The sequence below is a fragment of the Eptatretus burgeri genome, chromosome 13 (genome assembly GCF_056783735.1).
Source record: "Eptatretus burgeri isolate ZD-2024b chromosome 13, Ebu_testis_v1, whole genome shotgun sequence".
In the NCBI taxonomy this organism is placed as follows: domain Eukaryota; kingdom Metazoa; phylum Chordata; class Myxini; order Myxiniformes; family Myxinidae; genus Eptatretus; species Eptatretus burgeri.
This window is the reverse complement of record NC_140973.1, coordinates 12,299,405-12,321,822: the sequence shown is the minus strand read 5'-3', so window position 1 is coordinate 12,321,822 and position 22,418 is coordinate 12,299,405. Positions and strand designations below refer to the sequence as shown.

The following is a 22,418-nucleotide window of genomic DNA, read 5'->3' as shown; positions in this document are numbered from 1 at the left end:
CGTTACGTGGGAGTCAATAACATCAGGGGGACGGAGCCGGGTGGTAAAGGGAGGAGAAAAGATAACCGATGGGTTAAATACCCCGATTCGAATCTTGACACGCTGTCTTCATCTCTAATAATTAAGTGGGAGAGTAAGGTGGGGCAATACATCCATCCTGTACCTATAAACACCCCTTGGGTTCACAATACTGAACTTTCCCTTTTAAATTGTCTGCAATCCTGGAAAGCCCTCAAGCCGTCTGGTGTGTGTATGTTCGGGGTACCTGTTCGGGGTACCTGTTCGGGGTACCGGCACGTAACGAGAATCGAAGGAGTCATACTAGGAGTGAAATTTGGTGGTGGAAAGTGGTGGATCTGTCCCCACCTTACCAAATAACTCCTTTTGCAATTTCTTTCTCTGTGCTCATCGCGCAATAAATGAGCAATGAAAATGCCAAAACGGATCGCAAGCTCTGTCCCCAATGGTTTCGTTTTTCGAAAATTTTCCAGGACACAGGTGATTGATTGGTTGTTGTGAGAAATCGGTGACCCTAAACATGCAAAGCATTTGACCATCGTTTTATTTTCAGCACAATGCACAATGTTAGTGAAACAAATGCACATCTTTCTGCGGCGATGTACGATGATATGAAGATGATTGGGATGGGTCCCACCGTGTGCTGCCTTTGTGGCTGCTAGTTGCATCATTGGTTATGGGCACGGATACGCCGCTGATGCAGTGCCCCTATTACCAGTATACTGGTGCTCATTTCGCTGACCTCGGAACCATGGCAGGCTGAGTCAACCCCATGGTGTTAATTATGTGGCCAACGGGTATCGAACTCAGGACTCTAGGATCCCAAGCGACCACCCTAACCACTAAGGCAACACCAGGCTGTATTGGGATGGTATTCCAACGAGACAACTGATCGCTGCAAATTTATTCGTCAGACCTCTCCAATGGGAAGTCTCAATATGTTGCTTGGACCAGTTGTGTATGTTTGTCTGTCTACAAGATAGCTTGAAAACTCTTTTAAACTTTATACGAAGCTGACATTTTGCATACTGTTTCAATGTGAAAGTCTGGGAAAGACCTGCTTACATTCTTGGTGCAATTGAAGGTCTCTGGTTGGAGTACGTGGTTATTCAAGCGAAGCAGAGTGGAGTAAATTTTGGTGCAATTCGACATTGTTTTGGTGGTGGTTCCAAGGTAGAGCAGAGGCAGAAGTAACCTTTCATCTGATTTGTCACCCCTTACTATATTTCATGGTTGTTTGGCTACTTATTCTGGTTCAGCAATCATCAGTCTTCATTATGTTGTGTTATTTTCCCATGCATTTCCTTGCGTCGGCTGTGACTGGCGAAGGTGGTTGTGGAGTTGTTTGAGTTGCCGATGTGCCTGGCTTTTGCCTAAGGCTGTCGGTATAATATACTACTTTGCAGCAGCAATTTAAAAAAAAAAAAACAGTCACTCATGGTCTCACCCCCACCCCTCACTCACACCACTCCTCCCTCGACAGTCGACATTCACTTCACTTCCCCATCCTCAAATATCAGGACCACAATGGAAAAAAAACTACATGAGTACGATGAGTTAGCAAAGCTCAAACCAGGCATTCCTCCATTCCCCAAAAAGAAAGGGATGGTCTATTTATTATGTCTCAATTTTTTTTGGGAGATTTCCTCCTCTTCTTGTAAGCACCGATTAGAATTCCTTCCCTCGACAGTCTTACTTATTGTGAAGTATACCTTGGAACTCGTTCATCACAACATAATACCACACTTTGCAATAACAAATTAGACACCCCAAACCCCAGAAATTGCATTTTAAAACCTCAATCAATATGAGACTTTTGAAATGACATAATCAGCCCCAGAATGCTGGGCGCATATGCGCACAAACCCCTACAAACAGCGGCCATCAGTGCATGCTGATGTATATCGTGTGTGCGAGAAAAGGATTGTTACCTGAAATGGCTTACAAAGCTTCTAAAAGAAGCCAAAAACTATTTGGAAAAGTACCCAAAAGAGACTTTCAAAATGACGTATGATTGCTAACGAGGCCTTTCATGCTTGCTTGCGCTGTGTGCGTTTTCAGTGACTCGATTCTGTTCGCCAGGCACTGTTAACCTGCCGGGCTATTGCAAAATCTGTAAGTGAAATAGGCTTTTTACATAATTTTCAACATTTAAACGAAAGTAGCAATTTTGAAAATGGTTCACCATAATTGTCTTCCTGGATGCAAATCAGACTCATGTGAATATAAAATACACGAGTGATATCCGTGGATGAGAGTTGTCGGGTTCCTACCATTACCTGTAAATACAAGCGAGTGGCAGCCCGCCCCTCCTCCGCCCGCTCCCCCACCCCCAAAACATGATTAATCAATCATAATTATCAGCATTTTTAAGGTGGATCTTCAATTTACCCTGTGCATTCACAGGCTCCAGATATGACCTTCCCATCAGTGTTCAGAAGCACCCAAACTAGATACGGGATCTTCCTCAGGGAAGCATACCTGGTACATCTTGCTCACACATAAATAACAGCCGGCACAAGCTTTGTGTATTTTCATGTCACGAAGGTGTCCTTTCTCGAAGAGTTGGTTACCATTACCTGGTAATGATGCAGCACAACATGGTCTTTTCAACTGCAGACATCCTTTAAATAAACCACCAAGCCTGCCGTGTTCACAGGAGGCACTCCTGCAAGGTTCATAGTCCACTCAATAGGTAGCAATCCATCAGGAGCTTGGGTAGCACATGCCTGTCTACTTGGGCCTTGTACCGGCCCACATTTTTGGAAGTTTGCAGTCGGGGCAGCTGCCCTTCCATTGAGAAAAGAAAGTTGTTATCTAACTCTTTCATTGTGCAAAGGCACACCACTTTCTCTGAGGAACTTTATCAAGTATGTTCAGCTTCTTTCAGAAGCTTTGTGAGCTATTTTAGGTCACAATCCTTATCTCTCAGACAATATATTTAGGGTGTCCTGAACACTGCTGTTTCTAGGGGTTTCTGCGTATGCGCACCGAGCATTCTGTGGCAGATTACATCATTTTGAAAGTCCTGTAATTGCCCGTGGGTGCCAGATGAAGAAGAGGCGCCACTGGGAGATTTTTTTTTTTTTTGCAGCTGAAATTATGAAAATACTGCTGAATTGATAAGGTAATAGGACCCAAATCCAAAGGTCAGGTGGTGTAAAAGTTTGATGCAGCTTATTGTCCAATTAAATTTACATCGTCTTATCAATTTACAGTTACTACAGAGAGTAAAATATACATAGGTGCGGTTGTCATAGATACAAATATCAAACAACACCCCTGGATCTTGAGCTGACGCTGCATCACATTGGCAATTTGGTATCGATGACCTTGTTCCATGGTATATATATATATATATATATATATATATATATATATATATATATATATATATATATATATATATATATATATATATATATATATTTATATATATATATATATATATATATATTTGCTCACGGGTGCCAGCAGTGACCACTATTTTCGTTGTGTTGTGTATGTGTGTGTGTGTGTCTGTCTGTCTGTCTGTCTGTTTGTGACTCTCTCCAGAGCAAAGCTCCGTGACGTTTGATGCGATCTTGATGAAACTTGGACACAAGCTAGATATCATGGTCTAGTTGTGTCTTTTTGTATGAGGGACGTCCCATGCCCCTTGTGGACAGAGCCACACCCACTTGAGCTTTTTATTTTATTTTATTTTTTTCTCGCAATTTCATTTCCTAGAAGCTGTGTGTAATGTCCATAAGTACAACATATAAAAAAATCTGATTTGATTTGGTCAATTTTGACGGAAGAGATAGGTTTTTTAATGTAGGGCTTCCTCAAAAGCTTCCACTAACTCAATTGTACCTATCGTGGCATTGTTCAATAATGCTCGCGAACCATCGTCAAATCCCGGCTTGTATTAATTTAATTTTATTTTTGAGGTGGGGAGAAGGGGGGTTTGTGTGTTTAAATGTAAGATGCATTTGTAGAGCGAGTGATTTTCCATTTCCAACAAACCTAAATTCCGTTTCATGTTATAAATGGAAAAAGAATGAGTGTCACCTACAGAAATTTGATGAAGGATTTAGGGCAATCCACTTAACAACAGACAGTTCTGTGACTTGGCTGTCCAACTTAGACTTATATCTATGAGCTGTAATTTGTCATGCACAAAAAGACAATGGAAAAATAAGTGTTTATTTGTGCACTTGCATTGGAAAAAGTACAATATCCTTGAATCTCCACAATTAAAATCCTCCATTGGACCCCTGGGTGGTGTCTTCCAAAAAAAGTATGTCGATATTGGCATAAACCCACAAAGGTTTTTTGGGATGTTTTTTATATAAAATTTGGCAACCTCATCGGTATTGCGATTATATTTTACATTAAAAAAGAAAGTATCTCCAAAGGCTACACATGTGCATGTGATGACTGATATTTTGTTTTTGCCTCTCGTATTTACAGGGAATATTTTCACCGAATTTTCAAGAAAATGTGGCGATAAATCGAATTTCACTTTGACTGGGCTCTCCAGGGATTTATATATGGAATTTTATACAGTATTTACTGCTTGCAATCAAGAGCGAAATTCACAGCAGCGTTAATCCAAAGGAGCAGTCATTGATGTGAGCGGAGCATTCATTGGCTGTGCTCATGTTCCAGGAGTGGACGGTATGAAACATGAACATTCCGGGTATGGACGGTATGAAACATGGACGTTCCGGGTCTGGACGGTATGAAACATGGACATTCCGGGTCTGGACGCTATGAAACATGGACGTTCCGGGTCTGGACGGTATGAAACATGGACATTCCGGGTATGGACGGTATGAAACATGGACATTCCAGTTCTGGACGGTATGAAACATGGACGATCCAGGTATGGACGGTATGAAACATGGATGTTCCGGGTATGGACGGTATGAAACATGAACGTTCCGGGTATGGACGGTATGAAACATGGACATTCCGGGTCTGGACGGTATGAAACATGGACGTTCCGGGTATGGACGGTATGAAACATGGACATTCCGGGTATGGACGGTATGAAACATGGACATTCCGGGTCTGGGCGGTATGAAACATGGACATTCCGGGTCTGGACGGTATGAAACATGGACATTCCGGGTATGGACGGTATGAAACATGGACATTCCGGGTATGGACGTTATGAAACATGGACATTCCGGGTCTGGACGGTATGAAACATGGACATTCCGGGTATGGACGGTATGAAACATGGACATTCCGGGTATGGACAGTATGAAACATGGACATTCCGGGTCTGGACGGGATGAAAGATGGACATTCCGGGTATGGACTGTATGGAACATGGACATTCCGGGTATGGACGGTATGGAACATGGACATTCCAGGTATGGACGGTATGGAACATGGACGTTTCAGGTATGGACGGCATTAAACATGGATGTTCTGGGTCTGGACAGTGTGAAATATAGACTTTTCAGGTATGGATGGTATGAAACATGGACATTCTGGATATGGACGCTATAAAACATGGACATTCCGGGTATAGATGGCATGAAACATGGATATTCCGTGTCTGGATGGTATGAAACATGGACGTTCCGGGTATGGACGGTATGAAACATGGACATTCCAGTTCTGGACGGTATGAAACATGGACGATCCAGGTATGGACGGTATGAAACATGGATGTTCCGGGTATGGACGGTATGAAACATGAACGTTCCGGGTATGGACGGTATGAAACATGGACATTCCGGGTCTGGACGGTATGAAACATGGACGTTCCGGGTATGGACGGTATGAAACATGGACATTCCGGGTATGGACGGTATGAAACATGGACATTCCGGGTCTGGGCGGTATGAAACATGGACATTCCGGGTCTGGACGGTATGAAACATGGACATTCCGGGTATGGACGGTATGAAACATGGACATTCCGGGTATGGACGTTATGAAACATGGACATTCCGGGTCTGGACGGTATGAAACATGGACATTCCGGGTATGGACGGTATGAAACATGGACATTCCGGGTATGGACGTTATGAAACATGGACATTCCGGGTCTGGACGGTATGAAACATGGACATTCCGGGTATGGACGGTATGAAACATGGACATTCCGGGTATGGACGGTATGAAACATGGACATTCCGGGTCTGGACGGGATGAAAGATGGACATTCCGCGTATGGACTGTATGGAACATGGACATTCCGGGTATGGACGGTATGGAACATGGACGTTTCAGGTATGGACGGCATTAAACATGGATGTTCTGGGTCTGGACAGTGTGAAATATAGACTTTTCAGGTATGGATGGTATGAAACATGGACATTCTGGATATGGACGCTATAAAACATGGACATTCCGGGTATAGATGGCATGAAACATGGATATTCCGTGTCTGGATGGTATGAAACATGGACGTTCCGGGTCTGGACGGTATGAAACATGGACCTTCCGGGTCTGAACGGTATGAAACATGGACGTTCCGGGTCTGGACGGTATGGAACATGGACAATCTGGGTATGGACGGAATGAAACATGGACGTTCCGGGTCTGGACAGCATGAAACATGGACGTTCCGGGTCTGGACGGTATGAAACATGGCCATTCCGGATATGGATGGTTTGAAACATGGACATTCCGGGTATGGATGGTATGAAACATGGACATTCCGGATATGGATGGTTTAAAACATGGACGTTCCGAGTAATGACAGTATGAAACATGGACATTCCAGGTATGGACAGTATGAAATAATCAAGCAATGAAATAATCAAAAATGTGGGGGGAAATAAGCGGTGGACAGCGTCAAAAACATAAAGTTAAGGAGAGTGAAGAAGGAAAAAGATCAAGTGAAGTACAAGCTGCCTTCGTTGGAGCAAAAAATACCGAGAAAAAAGATGTAAAACAACAGAGTCTGGATTCACCAGGATCATGTGAGAATGAAAATGAGGAAAAGGAAGTTGAAAATGAAGAGGAAGAGAAATCTCAGGGGAGTATGCAGATGAATCAAGTGAGAATGAGGAAGAGTAAGAAGAGATATAGCAGGTTCTTTTAGTTTCTATATGGCTGAAAGTTCTGGATCCGATTCTGAAATGGATCATGTTGAGAACGGTCGTCAACCGGCGTCTCTAGGTTTCAAGGATTTTTGTTTCATCAACTTTTCAACTGCCGAATGTGCATAATGATTAAGTTACCCAAGCAACCTCAGATACATTGGCAAATTATGAGTGATTTCTCTGAAACAAATGCATGTTTACCACAAATATTTGGGAATTTCTCTTTGTTCCTTCTCCCACTACTTTGTGGCACACGCGCAATGGGTATGGAATGTCTCACTAGTTCATCAACTTCAGCCAATGACATTAATCATGGAATCATTGAAAGGGTTGAGGGAGGTTGCCAAGTTAGCAACTGTTCTCTGCAGCAACGTCGGGAGGTGCAGTCAGGATAACTTCGAGGTAGGTATATGTACTCATCTCTGAGCTGCCTAGCCTGAGTTTGAACCCTAACCCAGCTATAAACTGTCATCCTGGGTTTCACAGGCAGGAAGAGGCATCAATACGTGTGCTGTCCATTCGAAGGACGTTAGACCATAGGACTCATCTGCCAGCACCTGTTGTATGATTGACGTTGAGCCGGTCCGACACCAGCTGAAGTGATGCAACAAGACCGTCGGCATCAAAACTCTGCAATCTCGTTTTGTCAAAGATTGGCCACTCTCAATGATGCCTTTGTCAGAAAAAAAAATAGCGACGAACAAGAAATGCAGGGAGAGGATGAGAAGGGTGAAAGCCCTGAGCACTGCTGCTTTGGCACAAGTGCTGGTACGTCGCCGAGGGCATGCCGGGAGAAAGAAGCAGCTGTGTGTAAAATGTAAAGAGAAGGCCGGCTCTGGGAGCGTTCAACAACCTCCTCGTCAAACTTGCTGCTGACGATGAGGCAAATATGAACTTCTCACAACATCCAAGGCCTTCAACTGCATGCTCAGTTGAGTACTGCTCTCCTCTTTGGGCTTGTGCCCCTGTTTCACAACTTCCCCATCTTGATGTCATGGTGTTCGAGGTTCGTCTGGTTTGTCCCTTGATGAAGCTGAATCTCTCGACCTATTGCTCATGCCAGACAGACAGATTGGTGGCTTTTCTGTCTTCTACTGCCTCCTTTCTGTTCTTGCACACTCTGTCCTTTCATACTCCATCTGCCCCCCCCCCCCCAATCAACAGCTTTCTCCTGGGCACATGCATTCTGCCATCAATCAACTCCCTAAATCAAGCATCCATGCTCACTTCCACTCCATTTGTTCCCATTTCCCACTCACCTGTGGAACCAACATCCTCAGTCGGATCAATCGCACTCTTCCATCCAGAGCTTTAAGATGACATTTCACCTACTCCTCAGGTTACCCCCCATCACATTTCATGATGTTTCTCACCCCCATTAACCCTCCCTAAGCCAACCCCTTACCAGTTTACTATGTTTTCTCACATCTCGCTCCACACATGCTTATGTTTATTCGTTCCATTGCTCTATCATCCCCAGCTTTCCCTTTCTGCTCTCTCAGCACTTCACTTGTTCTTAAGTTTGTATCATGCTTGCTCAACCCCTGTGTCTTTCTCCTCTCTCCTCCTCTCCCTTTCTCTTCTTCTTCCCTCGCCCATTCTTCCTCCACGTATCCCGCTGTTGCATCCCTCGACCCTGAAGCTTTTGCTGCTTTATCCGCACTTTCCACTGCATTCTATAGCCGTTGCCTCCGCCACGGAAGATGGAAGGAGGTTATGTATTCAGCGCTGTCTGGTTGTCTGACTGTGAGTAGGATATCTCAAAAAGTTATGTACGGATTCAGATGAAACCTGGTGGTCAGGTTTGGTCTGTGACACGGACAAATTGATTAGATTTTGGTGAAGATCTGGATCCGGATCCGAATTTTTTTTAAGTTAGTCTTCACCATTGTGAGATGGGGCCCAAAAACGATGTATAAGCACAATATCTCAAAAAGTTAAGGACGGATTATGACAAAACTCGGTAGATGAGTTGGGTCGATGACAACAACAATCCGATTCGATTTTGGCTCAGGTCCGAATGCAGATCCAGCCTTTCAGTGGGATACAAAACGTAAACTGTTAAGCCTGGTGGAGGTATGCTCTCTACTGAGTGCCGTTCTAGTTCTGTTGTGTTTGGTTTTCTAGCTCTTCCATAATAGTGGGGCAACTTCGCTAAATATAGCATAACAATTGTGCATTTTGTGAGGAAAGCAGCAAATTTGGCACACTAGTAGCCTAATATATTATGAACAGATTTGGATATTGGGCCATTTCAAAAATTTTGATGGCAGTAGAAAATGGCTGCCACAGCCATCAGCGGCTGAATTTGAGATGGTCCAATATCCAAATCTGTTCGTAATATGATAGGCTACTAGTGTGCCCAAATTTGGTGCTTTCCTCACAAAATGCACAATTGTTATGCTTAGTTGCCCCACTATAAGGCTCGACTTTGCGTACAAAAAAGTCAGTTTCTGCAGATTCCTCACAAGCAAGATCACTTTGATTCAAGAAAATGAAGGTTTCCACAATGAACTGTATCCCACTCACAGGAAATGGAGTCAAGTTACCTGTAATTGATCGAAGATTTGCACCACGTATGTTATTTCCACGATTTACACCGGCAATGCTGAATTAAATGTTAATGTGTGATCATTTGGAAATTCCAAACTCGTTTTTGAAAGTGTGTAACCTGCCTAATCAAAAAACCTCATCGCTTTCTCTCTGACCACGTAGAACTCCGCCGCTGTGTCGGAAAAAAAATGATCTGAGTTTTGGAAAGTAGCAAATTATGGAACTTTGTTTTCCTGTTCATTAATTAATTTGTTTTTACACTGTCAATCTTGTTTCGATCAAGTCTTTTCAAGCAAGTTATTTCGTAACCTTTTGCGTTCATTATTACCTCCATCACCAAAGGTGAAGGAGGTTATGTTTCACCCCTTTCTGTCTGTTTGTTTGTTTGTTTGTCTGTGCACAGAATGTCTCAAAAAGTTGTGCACGGATCTGGATGAAATTTTGTGGACAGGTTCGGTGCGTGACAAGGACGAACTGATTGGATTTTAGTGAAGATCCGGATCCGAATCCGACGACTAGAATTTTTAAAGTGATTCTTCACCAATGAGAGATCGCGCCAAAAACGATATATAGCGCGATATCTCAAAAAGTTGTTGACGGATTCGGATGAAACTTGGTGGGCACGTTGGGTGTTTGATGAGGATGAATTGATTCGATTTTGGTGAAGATACGAATCCGGATCTGGATACGAGAATTTAAAATTTTTAAAGTGATTCTTCAACATTGAAAGATTGGGCCAAAAACGATGTAGTACTGTATAGCATGATATTTCAAACATGTTTTGGGCCCGATATGTTCTCGTGGATCAGGCATTGCATGGCAGAGGTGTCCCCTCTACCAAGTGCCCTCGACCAGAGGTGTCCCCTCTTCAAATAATTTTAACTTTCTTCCATTGTACTATACATTTTACAAATAAATTGCTTCAATATTCTTGTGAAAAACGAAATTATTGGTGGATGTCGATGAGCACCATCATGAGTGAGGAGTTCTCATGAGAAGAAGGGCCTTCAATCAAGGCCCGAATAAATGGATAAGTGTTTTGGTTTTCAGAGTGCTACTCTTGGAATCATTCAACGATGTACCGACAGAGCAAAGATCATCACGAGGCATGATAATTGACCACTACTCAAAAAGAGCAGTGCACAATCAGGTCAGATCTGATCATGGAACCTCACTCTTATACAGAGTGTTGTTGCCACCAAATTAGTTACAATGATTCAGGTTACAATGCTGGTCGAGTCGCTACTTTGCCACAGGTAGTCAGGGCAGGAATTTGGAATTTGTTCAGGGTGTTAGCTCTAGCTCACCTACTCTACGCAAAGGAGACCATGGGATCTTTAACGTCCAGCAACTAATTCCTGCAGATGGGACGTCTGCAGATTCAACATCCAAGAGACGGCACTCACACTCATGTATCACCCTGACTGTGAAACACCAGGATGACAATTTTTCGCTGGGTCGGGATTCAAACCCAGGCTAGACACCTCCGATGCGAGTGTGTGTACCTATAAGCCATCCTGCCAGCCCAGAATACAATGGTCACCTGGATTTTCAAGAGTTTTACCAAGACATTGACATTCTTTGGAAGGGCTTTTTCGGACTTTAATCCTCAACAGCAAGAACAAAACAGTTCAGTGAAAGCTTTCACTTGAGCCCATCTGAAGTGGAGAAACCTTGAAGACAAGAGTTCAAAAATACAGATTGTAAAAACCAAGGATAAGCCATTCTGCAGATGAGGAGCAGCGATTTAAAATTTGGTCTTGCTTTTAACACAAAATGGCCTTCTCTTTTTGCAAAGCATTGTGGAACATTATACAACCTAAAGGGGGAAGTTATAATGATACTTTGATGAAGAATCACCATTATCCTTTGGGGTGACGGTGGAGCTCAGCTGGTTAGCCGGAGCCGCATCGACTTGATTGAGTAAGTCTGAGGTCCTTCCCCGATGGGGATCTGCATTTAAAGAAAAGGTAAACTCGTTTTAAAAACTGAAAATTGGAAGATTTGATGATAATTACATTTTCACTTCACACCTTAAAATGAAAATCGAGGAGCAAAATGCAATTTAAACTTCATTCTCTGGCAATTTCTGTGGAGGTAACCAAGTCATGGCTTTGCAGGCCCTTGATTCGCTGCGGAAAACACGTGACATTTTATAGCCAATCCGAGGCAATGAATTGTAAAATTGAGCTTGGACTTCATTGCAGGTTAAATTGAATACGACGCTCACTGAAGGCAGGACAAGTCGTGGCCGAAGGCAGGAAGCTCACCGGAGGCAAGACAATTGATGTTTGTTCACGTGGCAACGTGGTGGGGCTTGGGAAAAGTTTGAGTACCGTCCCACAACAGTCCACTATAGATCAAACAAATATGATTTTTAAGTTCCTCAAGAAGATGGGACTCTTGGCTTGTAATGTATTTTTGCAGAAAAATCTACTATTTACTAATGGCTGCCTCTGTGTTCGAAATTCAGCATTCAGATTTGAATCCAGATGGATTCAACTCCAACTACACACACAATAAATAATGAAATAACTCAAATCAAAAAATGAAAACCCAGCATTGCCAAAACAACTCCCACGACCTCAAGGAACATGTTTAGATGCCAAAAAAATCCTGCACTATCCTGAGCCAAAACGCGCACGGCATCTCCATGAGATGGACGGTCAGTTGCGATGCTCACGGAATGCGGTTTCGACGTGGCTATAGTTTCAGGCGACAAGTTGTCGTCCGCGTCTTCTGTGAATGATGTGGGCATGCCCAACGACCGTCATACCTCAGAAAACACCCACACACCTTTTCCCGGTACTTGGTGTGCGTGACGTCATCATGCTCTTTGCACATCTCAGAGTGGAAAAGGTGTTGCACTAAAAGGGTGAGCCACGCACCGTGCATCGAGTAGAGCACACCGGGCCCCCACTCCTTGTGAAGTACCTGTTTATTTGAGGGGTTCGGGTTCTGGGGGTCTGGAACTCTTCAAAAACACTGAACTGGAAAAAGTTTACCATTATCATATGTATATAATATATTATCATACGTTATAGTTGTAATATTGCCTACCGTGATGTTTGCTTCCCAGTACAGACACCAGATTTTGTGGTGGAGTGGTTAGAGTGTCCAATTCGAGTCTGGGAGTGGAACCACAGCCGAGTCGTAGCAAAGACTAAAAAAACATGGTGCGTGCTGCTTCCTTGCTTGATGTTTAGAATTGATAAATGATGGATCAGAGACAAAAAATTCACAACTTGGTAATAGTAGAGCAGGCCTTTTATAGGCCTAATGGCCTTATCCTGCTTTGAGGTTCCTTGTTAAGGAACATATGTAATTACCGAAGTGTCCTGAACGCAGTGCACCTGCCTGTGTTAGCCCATTCAATGGATGCCAAACGTCATCCCCTGAAACTTGCTGGGTATTGTTTGCTTCTCAAATGGATATTCGTATTTTGGTGTGTTCTGCCAGAAGGGCAGGTCCAGAACCTCTGAAGCGGTTTCTTGGCAAGGGTTATCCTGGGTGGTTTGCCATTGCTTTCCCAACAGTAGAACAGGAATTTGGAATTTGTTTAGAGTTCCGGTGATAGCTCACATACTCTTCGCGAAGGACGCAGTGGGATCTTTTACCTTCACCAACTAATGCAGGCAGATGGGACGTCCAGTTTATCGTCCATCCGAGGGACGGCACACACACACACTGATGATTCAGCATGCCTGTGGAACCACGGGATGACAGCTTATAGCTGGGTCAGGATTCAAACCTCGACTAGAAGGCGAAGAGGTGAGTGTGTGTACCTCGAGGCCATCCTGTCATCCCCTTCCCAAATGCATTTGTTGATTTTATGTTCATGTCTCATCTCCGTCATGATGAATTTAAGAGTTTGAGTTTCTTTTTTGCTAAAGCTTTCTGCCATAAACCCGTCCGAGTCGTACACAAGACTAAAAATGGTATGTACTGCTTCCTTGCTTGACACTTAGAATTTAAAAGTGAATGAGGATGAACAAACAACCACAGGTTGGCAACCACCGCGCAGACTTTGACAGGCTTCATTGAAGTTCCTTGAAGGAAAGTCCTATTATATAACCAGGTCCTTGGTACCAGACGCCATAAATTATTCCTCTTGATTGGAGAGTAGATGCTGCCAAGGAATACTCTTTGTGGAATAGGTTGGTGTAGGGCTGGCAGGGTAGCCTAGAGTCATGCATACTCATCCTTGAGCTATCTAGCCTGGGTTTGAATCTCGACCCAGCAATAAACCAATGCCTGGTGTTTCACTTCGAGCAAGCATCATTGTGTCCGCCATCCTTCGAGAGGATATTGAGCCGGAGAGCTCTTCTGCCGGCACCGATCGTTGGTGAACGTCGAAGTCTTTCACAAAAAGCAGAGGAGTTGTCACCGACACACTGAACAAATTACAAATTATTCGACCGACTGCTGGGGAGGAAATGGCAAACTACCCAGCACAACCTTTGCCAAGAGTCCTTTGCCAAGAGTCTCTGTTAAGAGTGTGACGCAGCAATGATGACACTTAGGTATGGAGGCAGGCCAATAGCCTCTCCTTGGGAGAGTAATGGCCTACTCACAAGTCGTGAATGTTTCCTAAGCTGAGAACAGGTCGCCGCTCCACAGCTTGAACCTAAAACGACGTCGCTCTGAGGGCCCATGGGACTCGAACCCATACGAGTAAGAGCAATGATGCAACAAGGCCTTACCCACTCCACCATCAAGCCGCCCAAATGGCATGTGGCACCAAGGGTAGACATTTGTAGTTTAGCCATAACACCCGCATGCAACAGCATGCTCTCGCTGAGGGTCCAAAGCAACACGACGACATTGAAAAATGATACGTCTGCCAATCACGACAGGATGGTAGTTCATAAACTGAGCCAATTCCTTCATTTGCAAGGTGTGAGATCGCAGATAGGCAACATCTATCTATAATTCCAGCAATCTCTGTGTGTCTGTCTGTCTGTCTGTCTGTCTGTCTGTGACCGCCGTTTCTCGACAACCACTGGTCCGATCTAATTGAAACTTGCCAGGTATATTGCTGGGGCCCTGTGGATGTGCCTTTCCAAGGTTTGATAATAATCGGACAAGTGGTTTCCAAGTTATGGCCATTAAATTGCCAAACCAACGACAAGACACGGTGCTATGACGTCACAATTGACGTCACAATTCTTTTTTTTCTTTTTCTTTTGCACGTACGGCCACGCACGAGTGATAATAAAAACAAGAATAATAATACCAATAATAATTGATCCCAGTTCCTGGAATCCGCATGACCTCACCACATGCGGGACTAAACTTTACTGGTAGATTTTACAGGAACTCCCTCGGAGCATCAGCGTCTCGCAAACAAACACAGCTTCGTGACCAGGGTACAACAGCGATGGCACAGCCCTATTTTGACAACGTTTCAACGTTTTGACAGCCTTCTCTGCAGCTCGGTGTCGATCTGTCACGACTCGCTCCTCATTGTCCATTAACGAGTACCACAGCAATGGTAAACACGGAATGCCTGTGAGGATTATTGCATCATAGTTGCCAAGTGTTCAGCTCTGCGTGCGGTGTTTGTGCGTCTTCACACCCGACAAAGAAACCTGTTGATCCACTCCAGCATTTGTGATCACTTCGACATCGTTTTGTGCCATACCTGCGCAAGCGGCAAGAGACTCGATGGTGATCGACATAGGCCCCACGCAGAAGGTTTTTTTTGTTTTTCTCCTCCTGAGGGCAAGTGATCCGCAAACCGGCGACCCGACCATCGGAACGTTGTAAAAGGCAAGATGAACACATCAAAAGGCTCTTTTTTGCGGCCTTGCTCCGATTTCAAAGGTCCATTTGCCATACAAACCGTGCTATTAGGGCTGAATTTGCTGCCACGGCTGACAGACTTACTGGCTTTCTCCCAAATTCACTTCCTGCAACCACATCATTCATCTTCAGTTTTTTCTTTTCTTTTTTTACAAGCACAAGACAAACATTGCTGTTTTAAATCTGACAAAGAGGGGGTGTCAGGGAGGGGAGAGGTGGGTGGGGCGGTCACAAAACCATTCCGTGCAACCAATGGGGGAATCAACACAGTTTGAGCAGTAGTGGGGCAACTTTGCATAACAATTGTGCATTTTGTGAGGAAAGCACCAAATTTGGCACACTAGTAGCCCAACATATTATGAACAGATTTGGATATTGGACCATCTCAAATTTAGCCGCTGATGGCTGTGGCAGCCATTTTCTACTGCCATCAAAAATTTTGAGATTGCCCAATATCCAAATCTCTTCATAATATGATAGGCCACTAGTGTGCCAAATTTGGTGCTTTCCTCACAAAATGCACTATTGTTATGCTATATTTAGCTAAGTTGCCCCACTATAGCACAGTTTTGATCTATTAAATAATATAATAATAATATAATAATATATATATATATATATATATATATATATATATATATATATATATATATATATATATATATATACACACTGTGCACATAGATTTACTGAAAGACCTTGACATTCGTGGGGGATATGTTCAAGGAAAATGTCGCGAATGTCAAATTGGTGAATGTAGGGGCATAGATTTTTTTGGGATTTTTTTTAACACTTTAGGACTGGTCTCCTATATCTACCGACGCTGATATTACTTCAGCCTGGGAATTCTTCCACAGAAACCTGCTCTCTCTCTCTCTCTCTCTCTCTCTCTCTCTCTCTCTCTCTCTCTCTCTCTCTCTCTCTCTCTCTCTCTCTCTCTCTCTCTCTCTCTCTCTCTCTCTCTCTCATGCACAGATTATTCCCACCTCATCTTCAATTATCTCATCCATCATCCTGCTCTTGGTACTCTGAATCCTGTGGTGAGGCCGTTGTCATAAAACAGCTTGCATTCTCCTCCTGGAAGGCAAATTCCAAAAAGGCCGCAACAATTGTGTCTACTCTCAGGAGAGCCAGAAAACAACGGCTTTCAAACTTGTCGTCCTCCTCTAAAACCTGATGGTGCCTTGTCAAGTCCATCTCTGGTGTACGCTTCCCTTCCCTCACTTCAAATGGCACCGCACGGAGAATGCCCAGTCGGCATCTGGCTTTGGAGACCAACTTTGAAATGTGGCTTGTCCAACAAAGATCATGGCTGAGAGTGAGACCCAAGAGTTTGAGTGACTGAACCTCTTTGAGACGGGTCGTCGGGAAGGTCGATGGGAGGGTTTGCGGAACGGTCCTTTTGGAGAGAATGAGTGTGCGGGATTTCTCAGGTTTGAAAGACATATTCCAAGTGCTTCACCAGTTTGTGATTTTGTCAAGGTCTGAAGAGAGGGAAGAGGCTGCTGCCTGTCTGTCAGAAGGAAGAGATATGTCACAGCAGAGGGTGGAGTCATCAGCAAAGAGATAAAGATTTTCCAGAGAGTCGGTGAGATCATCGATGAAGATGAGGAATAATATGGGGCCTAGAACATTGCCTCGAGGTACTCCAGCCTCGACAGGGAGAGGAGAAGAAAGGGTTCCGTTGAGAGCCACATGTTGGCTATGAGAGGGGAGAAAGTCAGTAATCCAAGAGTGGAGTTGTCCTTAGATTCCATCGGCAGAGAGTTTGGAGAGCAAGGTAGGATGCCAAACTGTATCAAAAGCTCACGATATATCCAGAGTGACAGCTCTGATCTCACTTCTGACATTGAAAGCCTCCATCCACTGTTGGGAGAGTAGAAGCAGCATGCCAAAGGTGGAGTGACCAGGTCTAAATCCGAATTGGTGATCTGAGATGAGTCTGTTGAAGAAAAGGAATGATTTCATATAAACTGTGATGATGGATTCCATGATTTTTCTGATGATTGGAGGTAAACTGTTATGCCTGTAGCTAAGGGAATCGGTTTTAGCAGTTTGGTTATGCAATGCAGTGATATAGGCTGACTTACGAGGAGATGGAAGGTGACTTAGGGCAAATGCTGCAGTGAAGAGAGCAGAAAGGCGATGTGCAAGAGCAGCAGAGCAGGATTTTAGGACATGTAAATTGATGTCATCTGGTCCAGTTGTAGAAACAGAGTCGAAGGTTGTCAGAATCTTTTCCACCTTCTTCAGTGCAAAAACCTCCAGGAGCAGTTAAGTGTGACTGGGTAGGGTGGGTATAGAGAATGAGGGTTTGGGAACACAGAATTGAGGCATTCAGCCTTCTCACAAGTAGAGTCGGATGTCGTGCCATTTTAAGTGAGGGAAGTTATGAGGGGGAGGGGGCATACACCAGAGACAGACTTAACCAGGTGTCATTAAGTTTCAGAGGAGGGAGACAAGTTTGAAAGTTCAATCTTGAGGTTGGCCAGATGTTGTTTTCTGGCTCTCTTGAGAGTGGACACACACTTGTTGCAGGCTTTGTAGAATGATCTGAGATTGCGTTTGGTGAGGTTTGCCTTCCAGGAAGAGAAGGCGTGTTGTTTCAAGACAACAGCCTCACCACATATTCAGTGTACCATGGGCAAGGAGAAGGGTATGAAAACTAAAGATTAGATGAGATGGATCTTCGTGTGAGACAGAGGAGGTTTCTGTGGAAGAATTCCAAAGCTGACTTAATATCAGGGGTAACAGAATTAGGAAACCAGTCCCAAAGTGAAATGGCTGTTTGCAGTCCCTGCCAGTCTGCCTGAGTGAACTGCCAGACATGCCGATGCTGACGCAGCTGTCTGAAAATAGCCAAATAGCAGGTTAATCTCACAAGTACATGATCAGATGAACCAAATGGAGCAGAGGAAGAGCAGGAGACATTAGCAGGGAAGTTTGTCATCACCAAATTGTGGGAGAAAAAAAAATAATTATATTAATGTACTCTCAATTATAATGGTTGCTGGTGCTTTATAAATTTAATTTTTATGTTATAAGTCGAATTGGCTGTCAGTTATGCTTCCCTTTACTCAAGATTCTTTTGACCTCAATGTTGATAAAAGGAATGTCTTGCTATGGAACAAAGTGACCTGGTTGATAACACTGCAACTTTTGCCATTATTTTTTCACCTAGTGGACACGTATTGCAGTTGGAGTTATTTTGCCTAATGCTTATCAGCCCCCTCCACTCCCACAAAAGCATATAAATGCCAGGAAATGCAATCTTAGCTTAGTGCAAATCATTGTGGATGTATACCATCTCACTGCTTTGGAATCCGTGGTACCATGTTAAGAATAAAGGTTATCTGATGAAATGTACTTTTCGTTGTGGACAGTGAATTAATTGTTTCTTACAAATTGAGTAGTAGGATTTACACCGAGTCGGTTAACAACAAAATTCCACAACAAAGTCCAGAAGGGAGGATTTGCCATTTGGAGAAATCCGGGTTGGAAAGTTCTCAGGTTGATTCAGTCCAATAGAGTCACATAAGTTCTTTGCTGAAGTGCCATGGCTAGTGAGAGAGGTACGACATCCATCCAAGTTGCATGGTGCCAATTGAAATCGCCACATATGAGAGAGAGAGAGAGAGAGATAGAGATAGAGATAGAGATAGAGATAGAGATAGAGATAGAGATAGAGATAGAGATAGAGATAGAGATAGAGATAGAGATAGAGAGATATATTGGTTAAACGTTGGTCCATGTTATCTGAGAGAGATGTTTATGGAGTCATCACTGTTTGGAGGACAGTACAACACGCAGACAAACAAGAGGTGGCAGTGGAGGGAAGTTGCAGCCAAATGTACTCCTGGTGGTTGTGAGGTGTAAGAGCAGTAAACGGACAGTGAAAAACGGAGTTATTGATGCAAAGTGCCACTCTGCCATCAGGACAGGGTTCAGGCTTATCAAACCAGAGGAGATAATGGCAAGGAAGAGATGTACTAAGGAGTCAGGGATGTCCTGTGGAAGGAAAAATTATGTTGAACAGATGATGTCCGGTTTATCAGCATCAGCCTGGATGGAGAGACGTCAAATTGGAGCAGAAGCCTCGGATGTTTAGGTCCACACAGGTAGGGACAGGGGAAGAGGCACTGTTGGAAGGATGTAGGAATGTGGAAAGGAGGTCGGAGAGAGAGTGGGGTGGGGAGAGTTTGGGAGGGTGCAAGTTGGGGAGGGGGAGCATGTTGGTGGAAGCTTGGAGGGGGAATCTGGGAGGGTGCTTGTTGTGGGGAAAATGCTGCAAGAGGACGGGGCAAAGGGGAAGCTGAGAGGGGTTGGGGTGAGGTGGAAGATGGGGAAGGTTATGTTAATGGGTAAAATGGGAGAGGATAGAGGAGGTAAGGTGAGAGGAATGCAGAAAAAAGGGGATATGAAGTGGAGGGATGCTGAAGAAGGGGACACAGAGAAGGTGTGGAGTTGGAAAGACGCAGGTATGTTGATGTGGAGGAGGATACTGACATGGAGGGGTTTCACACCGTTAATGGACATAAAGGGGAATTGATTGTTGTGTGCAGACAACCTCTGCAAATTTGACTTCTCAAGATTCCCAGTCTGGATATATGGAGACAGACATTATGGGAGGGGTGGAATGAATGGTTGTTTAAAGCATGGAAGAAAGTAGTGCTGTCGCTACAGTAGGAGGGTTGATGGACCAATCATTTAAGAATGAGAAAGGCTTGAAAAATAAGCCATGTGAATAAAAAGAAGACGAAGAGAAGAAGAACAGGAGGAATAGATCATGAGGAAGAGGAATACTTGGATGATCCTAACAGAGAAATAAGGAAAGTGAAGCATTTTTAAAATATTATTAAAAACTTTTAAAGGAAGAAGCATTTCATTCAATGAAGATTCAGTTTGGATATACAGTATTGAGAAAAGGCATGGATAAATAATGAAGCACAGGCAGTGCAGTCAGAAGGAAGCACTCGTACAGGCAGATTGAGTTCCTGTTTTTTTTTTTTGAAGTGAGGAGTAGGAATAGGATAAAGTTGAGGAAGCTGGAAGGACAATACTTAGGAAAAAAAAAGAAGCTGCCTGGTTGAGTTTGCCAGAGCCACAAGGACATGGATTCGACAATACAACACAAGGTAGACTTACGGTCTAACATGGAAAATTGGATGAAATCTGAAACAGCAACAGGGCCGAAGATACAACAATAAGACGTGGCGGATCTGGTCCGGAAAGCCTAGCTTTGATGAACTGGAAGGATCAACCTGCTCTATCCAACGTCCAACATGCACAGAAGTCAAAGACAAACATATAAGTTTATGATTCAAAGTCAAGACAAATGTTAAGGGGTGTAACTGGAACTTATAAACCGAAGTGGAAAACAAACGGTGATTGCCATATTCTTGTAGTTGCTCCCAGATTGCACATTGTTAACACCAGAGCCAATTTGAGGTGTCAGTATGTTCAATTAGTATCTTTCCATTTTTGATACATTGATTGAATTTAAATTAGTAACGATTGTGTAATCGGCTGTTTGAGAGATAGCGGTTCTATGTCTGACCTAGGTTTAATTCCTGACGTAGCGATAAACACAGTACAGTGCAGTAGAAGTCATTTTGTACGCTGTAAATAGATGATGTAATGAAGAAGGCATGCCTTCCTGTGCAGACAGAATGGGCTGTGAAGTGTAAATTGATCATACCATGCAGCAGGCTGTTGACTCGCTGCTAATTGTAGAGCCAGTGATTTTCCGTTTGCGCAAAAACCGAAATTTCATGATAGACATTAAATCCCATTTCAAACCGGGCGTAGTGGCGTGCGCCTGTAATCTGGCTACTCGGAGGCTTGGGTTGGAGGATTGCTTGAGGACGGGTGCTCTGCGCTGGGCCGCACTATGAGAGGATGTAGGGCAGCCCGGAATCATGGCAAAACCCAATCCTTATCCCTGTGCCGTAAAAGGCGACCAGGGTTGCGTCAGGAAGGGCATCCGGCGTAAAACCTATGCCAAATCAGTATGCGGATCATAACGGATGATCCGCTGTGGCGACCCCTAACGGGAGCAGCCAAAAGACGAACAACAACATTAAATCCCATTTAATGTTCTCTCCTGGGATCTTCCTCTGACTGTTTCAATGGGGTGGATCAAAATGCATCTTCCTCACCAGTGTCCATGGCAGTTGTATTTCACAACCAGGTCAATGCAAAAATGCAGGGAATAATGAAATTGTTTCTTTTGATGTTTTTGAGAAATAATTTTTGCAATCTCATCTGAATTTCAACGACAACATGAAAGTTGTAACACACAACCGCCTCCATACAAAACTCACCGACTCTATGAACGCCACAACCACAATGTCTCAACGACTACGCCAAAGGACACCACTCCGCTCACCGCTGCTATTGATGACCCCCGCCACCTTCCGAGACCGGCAGGAGTGAGGAGGATGTGCTCATGGCCGGGGCGCATGTTCGGGTGCCTCGCTCTATGTTGAATCTTGGAGCTCCATCGCATGGCCGGGTTTGGGGGTGAATGAGGGCATTTCCGGTATCGAATCCTCACCTGAGTGGGGCCAAGGCTGGGATAAGCATCCGCATGCCAATGGCGGCATGAGGATATGCCCACGGGCTCCCTATTCTGCCTCCAGGGCTCCGCCTTCACAGGAGGATAATAAATGTACAGAGTTCCACATGCTCGCTTTCTTTGTCTGGCTCTTCGTCTGGCTCAATTTGTACATCACCATTGGCTGCTGTGCTGAGCGGAGTGAGCGGGGGCAGCTGGGCCAAGCTCATTGAGAGCCAGGTGCCGAACGAAGTACAGTTCTACACTAATTAATAATTACATTAACAGATTTCTCTACACTCACGATAAGTCTATTCTCCTCACACATTCTTTGCTTCATTTCCGACAGCCCACTACACCCTTTATGTACATCTCTGGACGTTCCTCTTCACCTCATCTTCCAATCAACGAACACCTCATCACTAGGTCTGTCC

General features: G+C 44.0%; 1 long non-coding RNA gene across 1 annotated transcript in view; it reads right to left on the bottom strand.

Moving 5' to 3' along the window:
* The window catches only part of LOC147013859 (uncharacterized), a 66,876-nt gene extending 44,805 nt beyond the window's left edge, over positions 1–22,071 (bottom strand). The window contains exon 1 of the long non-coding RNA XR_015050531.1: positions 21,752–22,071. This is a non-coding gene — a long non-coding RNA (uncharacterized LOC147013859). The remainder of the gene's footprint in view (positions 1–21,751) is intronic.
* Positions 22,072–22,418: the final 347 nt, after the last annotated feature.